The sequence below is a fragment of the Dermacentor albipictus genome, chromosome 1 (assembly GCF_038994185.2).
Source record: "Dermacentor albipictus isolate Rhodes 1998 colony chromosome 1, USDA_Dalb.pri_finalv2, whole genome shotgun sequence".
In the NCBI taxonomy this organism is placed as follows: domain Eukaryota; kingdom Metazoa; phylum Arthropoda; class Arachnida; order Ixodida; family Ixodidae; genus Dermacentor; species Dermacentor albipictus.
The window spans coordinates 75187450-75201623 of NC_091821.1; the positions used below are offsets into that span (position 1 = coordinate 75187450).

A 14174-nucleotide genomic window follows, 5' to 3' on the forward strand; every position below is an offset into this window, starting at 1 on the left:
GCATAGGCTGAACGTACGGCGTACAGATATATTCAACATAAAAAGCAGCACGTACTACGGTACCTTTCGTAGATTAACCATCGTTAACCATGACTGCGAGCTGCGGACTGTTCTGTAAACGCTTGTGTTACAGAACATTTTTTCTTCTCCTGAGGGGTATATCTTCTTGACGCACAAATTAAACCGCTTTATGTATACCAAGACTGGCCTCTCGTCGCACTTGTACCCGTCACTCTTTTATAAACCCTGCACTATGGACATCCTCTTATGCGGGGTTTTACAGCAACCGCTTCACATATGTGCAGCAGATTTACTTTCCACTTTCTATCAGTTGCACTCGGTAAAAGCAGCACGCATGAAGAGGGGGCGAGGTCGCTACTGAGTTTAAATGTGCTTTCGGAGCGAAATATTTGCTGAATGCGGAAGCTGCGGGAAAAAAAGCTCTTCGCAGTTCGCAACTTGGGATTGAGAACTGCGCTGCTCTGGCCCGCACACACAACATGCAGACCGGTGCCGACCACGCCTTTCAATGCCAAGGCGCGCGCGTTAGGCGACGGGAAATTTCGTTTTTACGGTAAGGCTCCCGCGCACTCGATGAGTGGGCAACCCGCACACCATTTCTAATGTCACAATATTATCGAATCATGAGAAACCAACAAACACTGACACCAAGGACAACATAGGGGAAATCACTTGAGCTTAGTAAATTAGAGACAAATTAATGAAAATGAAAGTGGATGAAAAGACAACTTGCCACAGGGGGAGAACGATCCCAGAATCTTCGTGCCACAAACTTGGCGGCGCATGTGGAACATCCGCCGCCAAATTCTGCGAGTGGTGGCGCTGGCTAACACTTGTTGTGCCATTACCACAAGCCCGGATTCCGAATCTGCAAGATGCAGAATCTATCCTGCGAGCGCCATAATTCTCCCTTCACAAGTCAAGATGCTGCGCCTTCGTGCGGGAGAAGCCTCGGCGAAGCAGCGTGTTTAAACGTGTCCGCGTGTGCCCGACAGCCCGGCGCCGCACCTCCCTTTGCCTGGAGGTCACCGCGCGCGCGAACTTTGAACCGGGTGGCCAGCGCGGTCGCTGGTTGGACCCCTCGGACGACCGTCGTGTGCTGACTTTGTATTGGGCCGTTTGAGTGACAATGGGCCTCGGGATTATAAAAGCAGCGACACGCCGCTCGAAAACAGGATCCGCCAACCCACCGGGAGAGAGTGTCGCCCCGACTGGGGTGAGATGTGTCACGCGTTTTCGCCGGACGCCGTCGTGCGAGAACAGTCGCGTTTGTGTGAGCTCTCGGCCCCAGTGCCGATCCGTTCATGTCCTGTATGATAACCTGTATATAATGTATAAAGTCCCTTTTGTTATTCTCATCGACGCCAGGCTCGGAGTCTTCGCTACCAACGCTCTGTCACGAAACGGGTGACGAGCGCTACGGGACCACAAAGCCGTTATCGTGGTGCAGCGGTTGAAGTTCGTAACACTGGTGGCACCGGTTGGATGTCGTAACACTGGTGGCACCGGTCGGAAGTCGTAACACTGGATGGCAGCTACGGGATTGACCGGCATCAGCTACCTCGGCGCGGTGAGTGCCTGAAGTTTACCTCAAACACCAGACTTTCTTTGACACAGGTTATAGTAGCTTAAGGAAGGATTTGGTGTTGCATTGTGATAACCTTGTGTGTTTCAAGCCTAGTAAGAGTGTTTTGAAAACCAGGGGATGCTGAGGGGGTAAAAAGGGCAGTGTGTGAAATACTTGCGTATGTCTTACTAGTAGCATTATAGTAGCGTACGGCAGGTATATTCAAAAAGGGTAAACAGCAGGAGGACAGTGTGAACGATGGAGAAGTACAAGGTGAAGGAACTTCTCGAAATTTGTGAGGAGTTGGGCATTGAGTTGGGCTCAACCAAAAGAAAGAATGCGATCCTTGAGGTCATGAGGACTGGGGACGTAACGGCTGAGGAAGCCGCTGAGGCCTGGGCGGATATCAATGAACGACGGGAAAAGGAGGAAAGGAGAGAACAGGAACGTCGCGAAGAGGAAAAGGAGGAAAGGAGAGAACAGCAACGTCGCGAGGAGGAAAAGGAGGAAAGGAGAGAGAGGGAGCGACGTGAGCACGAGCTTAAAATGAAAGAGTTGGAGATCCGAAATAACTCGCCGGCGCCTAGTCTCACTTCTAATGTTCCCAGAATACGCGATCAACTTCCACCCTTTGTCGTCGGAGAGGATATGGCCAAATACCTCGTGAAATTTGAGCACGTGTGCGAACGGAATAGCATTGAGCGATCCCTTTGGGCACAGAATCTGTTAGCCTTGCTTCCTGGGGAGGCATCAGACGTAATAACTTGCTTATCGAAAGAGGCGTTTGAGAGCTACAGTGATGTGAAGGAAGCGCTACTGCGGAAGTACAAATTGTCGCCCGAAGCTTTCCGGCAGAGGTTCCGGTATGCAAAAAAGGGTAAGGAGTCGAATGTTGACTTCGCGTTTCGTCTAAAAGCCGACCTGGTGGAATGGCTGAAGGGCGAAGAGGTTTACGACGACCGCGACAAAATTGTCGAATGCATCGCGTTGGAGCAGTTCTACCGTTGCATTGATGAGGATGTCCGGCTCTGGCTGCAAGATAGGCTAAAGGAGGTTAAGCTTAACAAGGCAGCAGAGTTAGCGGAAGAGTATTACACCCGCCGCAGCTTGCACAGCAAGGCAGTGCGCATAGAAAAAGCAGATAGAAGAGATGGGTTTTACGGGAAGCCCGACGAACGGAAGGAAATCACGCGTCGCGAGTTTCGGGAAGACGAGTCCCTTCCCAAAGAAACTGTAAGGGATGGACAGAATGCATCTCGGAATGATGACGATGGTCCGAAACAGCGAAACGAAATGACGCGTTCTTTTGAAAAACGGAAACCGTTAACCTGCTACAATTGCAAAAAGCAAGGGCACATCGCTGCAAGCTGCCCAGAGAGAATTGCTTTTGCAACGATACAGGAAACCCACAAGAACATACGTCTATTGGAGCCCTATGTGCAGGAAATTAAGGTAAACGGCAAGAAGTGCCGAGCACTGCGGGACTCTGCAGCAACTATGGACGTTGTTCACCCGTCTTTCGTCTCCTCGAGTGATTTTACGGGAGAGTGCGTTAGGATACGGCAAGTGGCCGAGAAGGAGAGTGTCTGTTTACCGATCGCAACGGTTAGCATTGAAGGAGAATTTGGGAAACTTAACACCGAAGCCGCTGTGTCAGCCGCCCTCCCGGAGCAATTTTCCTACCTCTTCTCAAATAGCTCGGAGCAGCTGCTGAGGGATCAGGGCAAATCATTCTTTGCCGACGTGGCGTACATGGCCCCCACGCGATCCAAAGCGCGCCCGCTGTCGAGGGAACTTGACTTAGCGGCGGTGAGCGAAAGGCGGTGCGGCACACGGACCGATCACGGTAACTTGAGTGGCGAGCAGTCACGGGAGAGGCAGAGCTCGGAGGCTGGCCTAGACGAGCGGGTCCTGGAAGTGAGTGGGAGTGACGCGTGCAGTGCTAGCCGCGATATAGACTCGACGCCGCAATTAGGCGACGCGGGCTCCACACTCGCTCCGGTTTCCGCCAGCTGGCAGGAGCAGGCTGCAGTTGAAAGGGAAACTCGGATTCGCGAACAACAGGAAGATTGTTCACTAGCCGATCTGAGGAAGAGCGTCAAACGGGGAGTGAAAAAAAAGGGGGTTTCATTTGGCAAGGAATCTGGCTTATTGTACCGCCGCTACACGGATAAGCAGGGTCGCAAATATAAGCAGCTTCGGATTCCGCGAAAATATCGCCGGGAAAAATGAATGACCTCATTTGCTTCCTCAGAAGTATGTTTTCGGTCCAAAGCGATTTCAAGGGGACCATTCTATTTATCATTATTATTGCTGATTATTAATTGTTTCTATTTTGTTGTGTTGATGATTTGAAAACTGATTGTTTAAGCCTTGTGTGCTAGATCGTACACCTGCCTCTTGTTGCAGCGGGAGAAAAAAGGGGAAAACAATTTAGTTAGGTTGATTTGAATTATGGCCTTGTCTGGTGTTTGACGGGAGACAGAGGGCACTTGTTCGTGTTGGGTGTTGCCTTTTGCCGGTCGGTTTTGCAAGCTGCAGAACGACCAAGCGGGACCAGTGGCGAGAAGCAAGGTCTTAGGAACGACCCGAGCGGAGCTGGTCAAGGTGCCTTGGCGACGACGTGATGAGCAGAGCTCCTGTCCTGGCGAGTCGGACCTGGGCACGTGAGGTTACCTGGCGTCCCGACACTGGACGTGAACTTGGACGAGCCTGACGAACGTGCGCGCCTGGCATCCGAGCCACGTGGAGGCAGCTCGTCTTCCCGGCGCCTTATCTGAGGGCGGGGATGCTGTTGTGCCATTACCACAAGCCCGGATTCCGAATCTGCAAGATGCAGAATCTATCCTGCGAGCGCCATAATTCTCCCTTCACAAGTCAAGATGCTGCGCCTTCGTGCGGGAGAAGCCTCGGCGAAGCAGCGTGTTTAAACGTGTCCGCGTGTGCCCGACAGCCCGGCGCCGCACCTCCCTTTGCCTGGAGGTCACCGCGCGCGCGAACTTTGAACCGGGTGGCCAGCGCGGTCGCTGGTTGGACCCCTCGGACGACCGTCGTGTGCTGACTTTGTATTGGGCCGTTTGAGTGACAATGGGCCTCGGGATTATAAAAGCAGCGACACGCCGCTCGAAAACAGGATCCGCCAACCCACCGGGAGAGAGTGTCGCCCCGACTGGGGTGAGATGTGTCACGCGTTTTCGCCGGACGCCGTCGTGCGAGAACAGTCGCGTTTGTGTGAGCTCTCGGCCCCAGTGCCGATCCGTTCATGTCCTGTATGATAACCTGTATATAATGTATAAAGTCCCTTTTGTTATTCTCATCGACGCCAGGCTCGGAGTCTTCGCTACCAACGCTCTGTCACGAAACGGGTGACGAGCGCTACGGGACCACAAAGCCGTTATCGTGGTGCAGCGGTTGAAGTTCGTAACACTGGTGGCACCGGTTGGATGTCGTAACACTGGTGGCACCGGTTGGAAGTCGTAACACACTCCCAGGGTTCAACTAGGAAAACACCAATACCCAAGAAAGAGCATCGCGCGCGGAATGCGAAGGTTGTGGGATCGTTCCGCACCTGCAGCAAGTTATTTTTTCATCCACTTGCATTTCCATTATTTCACCGTTTTTTTTTATTTCATTTATTAAGCACAAGTAATTTCCCCTATGTTGTCCTTGGTGTCAGTGTTTGTTGGCTTCCTATGATACGACTAATAAAAATTGGGCCCCTCGGTTAACCCTCTTTCTTCTCGAATATTATCGAATGGAATTTCTGAGTGATTTACACTAGGGAGAAAATCTCGAAGCCTCCATGGTTTAGCGGTGAAGGCTTTCTGGTACTGAGCATGTGGAGTCACATGTTCAATATTCTGCTGCATAGACCGTCGTCTGTTCGCTAAATAAATTTCCCTCGAGGTTGTATTATTGCGTCGTTCGATCAATTCGCAGTGTTCAACGTCCCAAAGCAACTCTGCGACTAATGAGAGACGCCGTATAGTGAGGGACTACGGATTAATCTTCCCCACAAACCACCGCCAAATGTAAGTAGCATATCCGAACGCAGTTGCAATTCGTCCCCCATCGAAATGCGGCGGGGGCATCGAACGCGCCATATTGTCCCCAGCAGCAGAATGCCATAGCTACACCGACCACTGCGCCGGATAGGCCATGGTATAGCTGTTGTTTCAGCAGCAAATGCCATATTCGCGCATCCTCGATGAGGAACTGACGTTATACGCGGCTACATTAACGTTAGCAATTGTTTGGGCGTGTGGAACTCTGCGCGGCAAGCGAGCGAAAGTGGGACGACAGCCACGTGTTCCATTTTCATTGCTTGTAATTTGACCACAAAGAATTACCCCTCCGTTTTCGTATTAATTACGTCCGCTAGTTATTTCGAGCGGTCATTGAAGCGCGCTACACTATGTGAGATGTGTCGCAAGGCGCTCGAGGACACCGGGTGATGGTTGACCTACTTTCAGGCTGACTCTTCTGCATGCACAATTGACGTCAGGGGTTGGGGTAAGCTCTTACTTTCCCTTAGACCAGCTATAGTGTTTATTGCGCAGCGCTCGTCCCTTCGGCGCCTTATAACACGCCAGCTTTTCGCTTTGAAACAGCACATGCAGATGCGGCATTTGTATGCACGACCTAATCCTGCGACGCAGTAGACTGAGCTTTCAGTGATGCGGAAGGAGTCTTCGATTCTGTTACCCATAGAAAATCGTGCGCTTGGATGCAAGCCAGAAGTCGCTCGATGCGTGTGTTCTATAGAAATGCGCGTGCTCGCACTCAACGAGGCGTGACGACAATCCTATATAACTCTTGTCTTTATCTCGCGTTTCTCTTTTCTCTTATTCAGGTTTTCTTCTTTTTTTTTCTTTAAATCTTAAGTGATGCACGACAGTCAGGTACTAAGTGGGAGAGGGTTCTTCATTCTCTTTCGCAGGAATACCACTCGTCAAATGAGAGCAGCAAATTCCATATCGTTCCTACAGCGAACGGTACTTCTGATCTCAAAGTGCACGCGTGAGGGGAAAAAGTGGGGTAGGCACGTAAAAAACTAAGCCTGCAAAACGATAGCCGCTAAGCTATAATGAAAGCTCACACCTCAACTTGCAAGCGGTGACGCGGCCATAGCCACAACGATTACATTATTATATTCCCAGTCTTGGACGGAAACCCAACCCGAGCTGAGTACAACGGCGTGTCGTCTCTTCGCATCATTTACACATACCTCCCAGACAATTTTATCGGGGCTATGTCTATAGATGCACGAATGAAGTGACCCACGACATAAACGAACCATTTCAAGTTAGGAGTTTGGCAGACGCATGCATTAGCCAAACCTCCTTAGTGGTATTGAAAGACGAATTTATTAATTTGTTAAGCACATGCGCTCACCCAACAAGAGTCGTTTATACTTAATTCTGGTCTAACCTTTCCTATCTGGCCACAGGTTCCTTTGTTGCGTTGTCCTTCTCACAGAATGCTACTTATGGTTACGTGCAAAAGTCAAAGGGCCAAGCCACAGTCATCAGCATCAGCAGTAACTCGGCTGCAAAGGAATATATGTGGATGCAAGCAGAGAACGAGGAAAACGAGGAGTTAGAGACTGGAAGATTGCGACGAGATCGGTTATTAAAGTGCATTGTTATGAAAGCTTGTAGCACGGTTTCAGCATTGTATATTGGTGGCCTGCATTGCAAACGGCGTGCCGGTAGGCCACAGTTTGAGACTTGAGACCTCACACACTGCTTATCAACCATCGTGTTGTTCAACGCCGGTGGATCCAGCATTTGGCTCTCAATACGAGTCACTTATGTTGTACTGATCAAAACACGAACATCACGCAAAATTTCCAATATAGATCAGAAGGCTAGTAAAATTTTCAGACCAATGGAAAAACTCTGATAGGTCAGTCGACCATGCTAAGGCCCTTTGACGACAGCGAAAGCTCCTCTTCAACGAAGAAACAAAAGTGCAGTAACTGTTTATAAGTCTACGTTTCTTCTTGGACATGTAGAGAGAGAGAGAGAGAGAGAGAGAGAGAGAGAAAGCAATGAGAGGAAAAGAAGGGAGGTCAACCAGACGAGCGTCCGGTTTACTACCCTACACTGAGGATAAGGGAAAGGAAGAATAAAAAGAGGAAAAGATGGAGAGAGTGAGCACTGGTGCACGTAGATGGTTTCTTAAACGAGGACAATATAAGTGGTCTCTTAAACTGTTGCAATTCAAGTAGTGTACTGGTGCACGAATTGTTTTTTGTGCCATTGACGGGTGTAGACACGGTCCGAGTATCTTTGACTCAGAGGACGGTCTCACGTCCAGTCGGTTTAAAGTTGTCCTGAGAGAGAGGCGTTGTACGTCGCAGCGTGGACAGGTGCACAATAGGTGCTCGATGGTTTGCTCGCACCTACAGGACTATCACATTGTACTATCGGCCATTCCCATACGATAGTAGTAAGCGTTCGCGAACGCCATTCCCAGCCACAAGCGGCACAGCAAGGATGTTTCGCCGCGGGAAAGGCTAGATGGCAGTTGCAGCCGTAGCGAGGGGTCCAGCTTATGTGAGTGGCAATCGAAGGCACATGAACTGCCGAAAGCTGGTGACTTTTTTCGTGTTAGCACACGAAGTTCCCAGGTAGCGTCCGTCCTCGCCAAAGGTATTCGACGAGTCTGGATGTCTTCGTGGGGAGACAGGGCAGCCAAATATGCAAAGTCGTTGCCGATGATGCCACAATGAGCAGGAATCCAGTGAATGATTATGTTGTGCCCTGTTTCCAAAGCATAATGGTATACTTCCCAGATATCGGATATGATCAGCTCGTACGTTCTGTGATGTAAGGCAGACTTAATTTTGTGAAGAGCTGCCTTAGAGTCACAAAATATGACCCGTTCCTGTGCCGGCTCTTCGGTGACGTAAGTCGTAGCGGCATGAAGGGCTGCAAGTTCTGCCGCAGCAGATGTAGTCATGTGTGACACATTGAATTTCATTGTAACCTGCTTAACTAGAACAATGAATGCGGCAGTTGTACTGGTAGGTGTGGTCGAGCCGTCGGTGTATGTATGTATGCGGTCATAATATGACTGATGCAGTAATAGGAACGTCAGTTGCTTCAGAGCCGGTGCCGGATGATTGGTCTTTGTAATACCGGCAATAGCAAAGTTCACTTGAGGCTCTCGCAGACACCACAGGTAAGATGAAAGTTTCGTTAAGCTGTGCGGTAGCTTTCGTATTCCTCTATGTAACACTCGAACGGCGAGCCGTGATCCTGAAGCACTGTTGCGACCAAATGTCATTTCTATCGTTTTTTTTTTTAGATTATATAGTAAGTGCTACGGAGACTGCGTCACTGAGGTGCAAAAACCAGCAGGCTTTCTGTAATGTATAGCATTGCCGAGATTCTACATTTTTGAGTCATATCTTTGCCCTCCACTATATATATATATATATATATATATATATATATATATATATATATATATATATATATATATATATATATATATATATATATATATATATATATATATATATATATATATATATATATATATATATATATATATATATGTATATGGGTATTTTTGAAGAAGAAAATCAGGATAAGAAAATTTCTCCTATATAGGCAACTTACGAGAAAAAGAAAGAGGGGAAAAAGTGGCGGGGGTGAAAACGATGTGACCTTCTCTTTCAAATGTACTCCTGACGCTTCAGTGCCAAACGGGCCACATGTACTCCACGTGCGATATCTGCATCCTTGATAGTTGCGCTGCGCCTCCCTTCCCGGTATAGTCGCATACCGTCCTACCTGTGCTATATTGACTTACTGGCGTGCTGCGTTTGATCATGTTATAATGTAACTTAGACTCGCTGTCGTGCTTAAACTTTGTCTTGATGCAAAACCGGTGCTGTACGTGGCGTAACTCGTAAAGGAATCTAGAGCTATGTGAAGCAAGGAAAAAAAAGCCGTTGCGTTTTCGACACAGTGTTATGAGGAGTTTTTGTTTGTATGGAGGCAGATAAAATAAATACGGGGCGAACGGCTACCGGCCATCGGTGTAAGGTTGCTCAATAATTTGTTTTTGCAACAGCATGTGGCCGGCAATCTCAGTGCATGCCGCACCCGACGATTCGATTCTTAGCCGCGCCCAACTGTCGCCTAGTACACAGAACAGGTTTTTTCGCTGCACCGCATAAGCATGAGAAAGACAGAATCACCCATGCGAAGTGGTCATCATGAACAGAAAGTGCCTGCTGCTATGTGCAGCCAAATTATCGTATTTTGTTTTCTTGAATAGCTGTTGCTCGGAAAAAAATACACCACGGAAAAGAAAGGTAAAGAAAGCCTGATAAAACTGGATACGTGCCCGAGAGCACGTAGGCGCAGTGTCCAGCGCTTTCTAGACACGTGTCGAACGGACGGCTCAAGTCTCGCGCATAGACGTGCGAAGCCTTGTCTTGGACGTCGTCCAAGAGCGGCACATGGCATCGCCTCACACTGTTATAGTTGCGCTCCCTCGTTCAACGCTGTGTTCTCTCCTTACGTTGCCCTTCTGCTTCGCGGCGTTTATTTGCCACAGTCGCTCTTGGAGAAGCTGCCTAGGGCGGGAGCGGTGATCTGGCCAGCGGCGAATGCGGAAGGATTCCAAAAGGCGGGGTGTCGCCTCCACGGCCGTGAAGTATAGCCGCTCGGGCGTTTGACTGATTACGGAGACACTAATGTTTTCCTTTAGCATGGAACGGAGCGACAGCGCGGCAGCGATATGGTAGTACACAGTGCGAGTTTTAACGCTGCAATCATTCTCAGCGTTGCTCTCGCAAGGGCACACTTTTACGGAGTTTGCTTGAGCACTTGACAAAATTTCTGCCCGAGTCGTACCCGAGTCGCGGTGGCGTAGCTGCTGGGGCGTTAATTTCACTGCTGCGTACGAGGCCGCAGGATAAAATCCCAGCTGCGGCGGCCGCATATTGATGGGGGCGAAATGGAGAAATGGCCGTGTGCCATGCATTGGGTGCACGTTAAAGAAGCCCAGATTATACGAATCAATCCGGAAACCCCCCCCTACAGCGTACCTCACAATCAGGTCGTGGGTTTTACCCGCAGAACCCCAGAACTGTTATTTATTCCCGAGGATCTGGCCATGCTCATCGTGCGAAGGTGGTCCTGTGATCAAAGCAGCGCTATGGAACGGTTTCTCTCACATTGGCAGCAGGGCTAAACTGGATAGTGTCAGTACACAAAGTGCAGCAATATAATGATGAAATTTGGGAAGTGTACTGTAGCTGGCCGCAAGGGCAGACTGCCTTCAAGCTTGCATGCTCTGTACGGTGCACGGCCATGGCGTACGTGGCGCGCGCGAGGCGTTCGCATCGCGCCGATAAGCAGCCGGCCAAGCGGAACGATAAGCAGCGGCCGGCGAGGGCGCAACAGCGACAACGGTGCGGCGATGGATAAGTGCGGCCATTTTAGGGCCCGCGAGAACCGCTGTCTAGTTGCGCTGTTCCGCCTGTAGCTCTAAAAGCTGTGGACAATAAAAAATGTCTAGCGCTTTAGGGATGAGATCATTCCTTGGACTCGCGAACAAAAGTGGGAGAACAACCGAAGGGTGATGTATACAGATTGTACTGCGTCAGACTATTCGATAAGTGTATATCGATTCTGTGTGCGCACCACTTTGGCAATACGCACTCTCTAATCTCTTGATGAGTGCTTTCTTAAATACGGCATTGTGTAGATTTTTGCTGGTGTTGGTGGGGTAAGAGTATTTTGTCTCCTTAATGACCTTATCGGCATGGTGAGACGCTAAAACAGGCTTACACAACTTCTACAGTTGCTATGGCCAATTCCGTGCTTTAGGACTACGGAGAGCGCAATTCTAAGAAAACAAAATCCAGAACAAACAGGGACAAGCGGATGTGATAAGAGAGGGAGTGAGTGTGTGCGACAACGGAAAGCGGACGCGAATAACGTCAAGTGAGGTGCGTAACAGTGCAACCCTTAAAGGGCCCACAAATGTTTGTGGGAACAAATGCGGAATTTTCGCGTCGTTTTCTGCCTGACGACTCTTCGTTGCTTGTATGCAGTCTGCTGACAGGCCCTGTATTGCCAGATACTCGTCAAACAGCTGGCAAACGTCGCCACGGTTCATCGTTCGCGCGAACAGCCTTGAAGAACTGTGTAACATGTATTTCACTTCAAAATAGTGGCTAGCCGGGCCTGTTGGTACGAACGCAATCTTTAGCAAACAGCGCGAATAACGGTACACAGAAAAGAGGCACACAACACAGGCGCTGACTTCCAACAAGTATGTTTATTGCGCGAGCGCAGAATACATAGGCAGAGAAGTAAAAGTAAAAACATAAATGGCATGAAAACACAAAAAGAATGACTTGCGATTGCAGGTGGGCGCAGGTCGGTTAAATTTGCAGATACGCAATTTCCTTGTCTAATAAGTGGATGGATGGTGAACTGATGCATGAAGGACCACGCTGGGTGATGGCGAATGCTTCGATAATTTCGCGCGTGCGCTGGTCAGCGTGCTTTTGGATGACAGTGACTTTTCTAAAATAGGGGATGCATTTACACGACCTGCAATGCAGAGCAAGGTTGCTGTTGTAATTTTGTTTTATGTTGTTGGCGTGCTCCCGGAGGCGATCATTGAGGCAGCGTCCCGTTTGTCCTACGTAGGAGCGCCCGCACACAGGAGCGCCTCGCCAGCTGCATCACAGGAGTTGTTAATGAAATACCCTTGAAGTGATGATATGATGATGATATGATGTTTCTACTATTACTTCTCTGCCTATATATTCTGCGCTCGCACAATAAACGTACTTGTTGGAAGTCAGCACCTGTGCCGTGTGTTTCTTTTCTGTGTCCCGTTAGTCGCGCTGTTTGCTAAAGAATGTATTTCACGCTTTAAGCCGTAAGCCCCCTCCCCCACTTTATTCTTTCTTTTTCCAAAGAAATTAAAATAAAACACAGTAGCAGAAGGTTCATACCTGTAATGCAAACCTAACCATGTCTAGCCTAGATTTTGCTTTCGTAACATCGTTTACCTTGGAAACGTAATTTGCTTCAGAAAAGAAAGTTTTCGTCCTTACACAAGTCCCTTCGTTCATCGTGCCACCATAGCTCAGAACAACCGAGAAATGGCTCAGATAACTGCTTCGGTTTGTCTTACCAACAATTTAAACGAAACAGACGATGCAGCAGGACAGCAAGCTTCCACGAATACCCTCGTGTTTTATTTTCCATGGACGCCATTCCTGTTCGCCATCAGAGAAGTGGGCATAGACAACAGCGGGTGCTTACAATACATGTAAAGGTATAACTTATAACCAAGACTAACTACCAACTGGGCTTCGTGATCAGATCGCAATGCAATGAATCCGGGGGCTGGTTTGCTAACTCCATTCGGCAAGGAAGAAAAATGCCGGGGCTGTTAAGACTAATGAAATGCGAATTGAGCGACAGACTAATTTTAGAGTTGTCGCGCGCTGCATTTCGTTTATGGTCACAGTCTTTAAGGCGAACCTTTCTTGGCCTCTACCCCACTCCCCCTTCCCCTCTTTCTGAGTGCTGGCTGCTGTTCTCTTGTGGATCACATAACTAGGGTCACTGGTTATGTTCCAGAGAGTATGTGTCCAAATAGACAAGTTAGGCCAATTAGGTATGCACAACTGAGAATGTGGCAGTGGGTATGTGAACATTCTTGGGCAATCCCCCAGGATAAGTATGTGCCCAATAGACAAGCAGAACAAAGTCGGTTGCTGACTAGTGATGGAGAAGTCGGCATCAAAAGCCGCTGATTGCTGAAAAAGAAGTCGACAAAACAAAATGAGACCGCAGCATGCATCAAGCGATGAGCGTTGAACTACATAGAAGCGAAGAACGAGAAGTGAATAAGTTTAAGTACACATCAGAGAAAGCGTCGCTTATCGTCGATTTACACGTATGCGTGGGTTCCGCCGACGTTATATCTATCGACTAAATCTATCTCAGCTTTCCTTCTATCAGTTTTCATTCGCTGCATTCACAGTGGCGCTACTGGTCTAAATTTAAAACGAATGTCTAAGGAATACGAAACCATGCGTCACATTCACCGTTTTTGTTTATCTACCGATCGTTTTTTTTTTCCGTCAGGTTGACAACATAGGGAGGCAGAAAAAAAAAATCCTCTTGTACTCGCCGCCCACTTACACTTCGTCACTGACTCGAGCTTCAAGTTAGAAGTTTTACTACGTGTTCCTAGAAGTGCAATATTTTGTTTACTCTTTATATTCTTTCTCTAACAGTTAGCATCTCCCAACAGCACCGGCGCACAAAAGCAAACATTGGAACTCACAGGTACCCAGACCAGGCTAGCCCTCTCATTTTCTATATACCTAAGCTCTCCTTTTATTTTTTGAGCGGCACTGTCGGCATATATTCAGGCATCCTAAGAAATTTCACAAATCTGGATTATGCATTTTGTGTCAACATCACCGATGCCTATTACCGCTTAATCCGTACGTTCGTGTATTGGGCTTTCCAAAAACGCACTACGAATAAGAGGCGCCTTTCGACTATCACCAAGAGTGAGACCCAGG

The 14174-nt window shown here is 48.6% G+C and overlaps 1 long non-coding RNA gene across 1 annotated transcript in view; it reads right to left on the reverse strand.

Moving 5' to 3' along the window:
* LOC139048047 (uncharacterized) overlaps positions 1–14174 on the reverse strand; it is a 318075-nt gene that overhangs the window by 56656 nt on the left and 247245 nt on the right. The gene's annotated exons all lie outside the window — the stretch shown is intronic.